Raw genomic sequence first — 3,066 nt, 5'->3', positions numbered from 1 at the left:
ATTTTGTTATCATTGTTACTGTTATTATGGCTATTGTTCTTATGGTTCTTATTACTGTTTTATGATGATTATTATTATTACTTTAACCCTACCCCTGGTCCTGTTTCTAACCCTAACCTTTAGTTTAATCTGAACCCTAATCCCAACCCTTACTCAGTTATTAGAAATTTAAATAATCTTAAACATAAAGCAATAACATGGTTGGAAGGAAAAGGTTTTGTTTCACGTGTCTTTTTGCCTGGTTAGCAGTATGCATGCAGGGGAGGGGCTTAGAACGCACAGGGCCCATGGCTCAGGACACGCAGGGCCCATGAGGCCGACGCGTGCTCCTTGGTAAGACAGTGTGAATAAAACAGCCACCTTTTGTCTCTCACTTCACTTTTACGCCTGTCCAGCCAAGTTGTAGCTGTTGTGGTGTGCATAGAGCCTGATGAAGGCAGAATTTGCCGAAACGCGTAGCGAGCACACTTTATTCTAATTTTGTATTGTTTATTTATTTATTTTTTTTTACATTTTTGTGAATAAAAACACTCATTTAAGTGGTTGTCCCGCTTTTTTCTTTTTTCAAAGTTTGCAAGTTTTTCTATTTTTGATTACATTCTTGCCTGGTGGAAAAACCGTAACACCTGCCATGCACTTCTACGACGGAGAGGAGGATGGAGGTGCTTGGACCACGGTGCGCTACGGGAGGAGACACTACAGAAATCCCCGTGCGCTCAGCTTTAATTACCGGGGCCGACCGGACCATAGGATGGACCGTGCATTTCCCGTCTCCGGCTGGAAGAGGGCGCCAAGGTTCCCAAATTTTGGCTGGAGTAGGGCTTCACCTTCAAATCCTAACTGGCCTGCGCCTCCTATGTACGACGGGTCCCGGCCTTATTTTCCACAGCCCCGCTCTTATGCAGCAGCGGTCCGGGGCTCACCTACCAGACGAGCGACAAGATTTGGACCCCCAGCAGATGTTAGGCAGGACCTCCGGCGACCTGCAGATGAAAGACTTGGACAGCTTATCCGCAAATTACATGCTGTAATTAAGATGGTGCATCACTTACAAAACGTGACCATCACGCCGGACAGACCAGAACCTCTGATGATCGCTCGCATAGTGGACTCATTAACCTCACTGATTAAACCCGCTGATCCCACGGATGATGTGTTAGACCTCATTGAGGGCAACGCAAAAAACTGGGGACAGAACACACTGCAGATCCTCCAGGATCACTACCAAAAGAGGCTGGAGAAACTTTTACAGGATCTCCCCGGTGATTTAACCCGAGATTGGAGGGAAGCCTTCATCGTGGCGACACGATGGGCTTGCAGAAATCTACCTCGGATCACGCAGGATGTTCTCGATCAGGCAGAGGCCCTGATCATCACCTGCAGATCAGACTCGGAGCGGCGAAGTCCAGCGGCTACGACACCACCCCCGGCAGGGTCTGATAGCCGCCGGGGGCCGCGCACATCAGGAGGAAGAAAAAGAGGACCCGTCAACCTGAGCGGGTCTCCATGAGCATTCAATCTGAATGTTACGAGGCCACAAACCGATCAGTTGGAACTATGACGGACATGAGACCAGCTTGGCCTCCAGATGCAGTTCCAGCAGCCGCTGCCGAGAAGCAGCGTGGACCGCGAACGGCGACCCGCCGCAACCCCTTCGTGGCGCGTCAAGTCAAGTCAACTTTATTTATAAAGCGCTTTTAAAACAGCAGAAGCTGACCAAAGTGCTTAACAATGCAGAATAAAACAAAACAACAAACTAAAACAGAATAAAATCAATAAGAAATCGATACATTAAATAAAAATACATAAAACCAATAAAAATAAATTTATAAAACCAATAAAAACATCAACTCATACTGAGTTAAAAGCCAGGGAGAAAAGGTGAGTTTTTAACTTGGATTTAAAATTTTCAGTGAACGGGCCTGCCTAACCTGCATAGGGAGTGCATTCCACAAGCTGGGGCCAGCAACAGCAAATGCTCTATCCCCTCTGAGTTTCCGCCGTGTCCTTGGCACATCTAGGAGCAGCTGGTCAGCTGATCTAAGTGAGCGGGAAGGGAAATGCAGGTGTAGCAGCTCAGAGAGGTAGGGCGGAGCCAGACCATTTAAAGACTTAAAAACAAATAAAAGAATTTTAAAACGAACTCTAAAATGGACAGGCAGCCAGTGGAGAGAAGCCAGAACTGGTGTAATATGCTCTCTCTTCCACCTTCCAGTTAACAAGCGTGCAGCAGCGTTCTGCACCAGCTGGAGACGGGACAAGGATGAGTGAGGGGTACCAAAGTAAAGGGAGTTACAGTAATCCAGCCGAGTTGTAACAAAGGCGTGGATTACTGTCTCAAAGTGCTTTCTTGATAAAAATGATTTGACTTTGGCAAGCTGCCTTAACTGAAAGAAGCTGGATCTCACCACTGAACTGATCTGCCCGTCCAAATTAAAACCAGTGTCCATCTTCACTCCTAAATTTGTGACTGTGGATTTCACCGATTGAGTGAGAGAGCCCAGAGCTATTGGGTGTGACTCACTGTTGCCACTGGGACCAAAGACAATCACCTCTGTCTTTTCCTCATTGAGGTGGAGAAAATTCAGAGCCATCCAGATTTTCAATTCCTCCAAGCACTTAATTAAAGGGCTGATGGAGTGGGCATCCTTCTTTGTTATTGGGACGTATATCTGGGTATCATCCGCATAGCAATGAAAAGCACAGTTATGCTTTCTAAGAATGGAACCCAGGGGGAGTAAGTAAAGGGAGAAAAGCAGAGGCCCAAGGACTGAACCCTGCGGGACCCCATACAGTAGAGGAGCAGAGGAAGATTGAACATTATTGAGGTTTACACAAAATGTTCTATCTTCTAGATATGACCTGAACCACTGCAGAGCAGTGCCACGGATGCCTACAAGTTGCTGTAACCGGGAGATCAAGATGTTGTGATCCAGTGTGTCGAAGGCAGCCGTAAGATCCAGTAGTACCAGAACCACATGGTCCCCAGCATCTGTAGCTAAGAGGATGTCGTTAAACACCCTAAGCAGAGCTGACTCGGTGCTGTGAAGAGATTTGAAGCCAGAC

The sequence above is a fragment of the Oryzias latipes genome, chromosome 3, assembly GCF_053564925.1.
Source record: "Oryzias latipes strain Hd-rR chromosome 3, Olatipes_Hd-rR_3.1".
NCBI lineage: Eukaryota > Metazoa > Chordata > Actinopteri > Beloniformes > Adrianichthyidae > Oryzias > Oryzias latipes.
Note: the sequence above shows the minus strand (reverse complement) of the source record.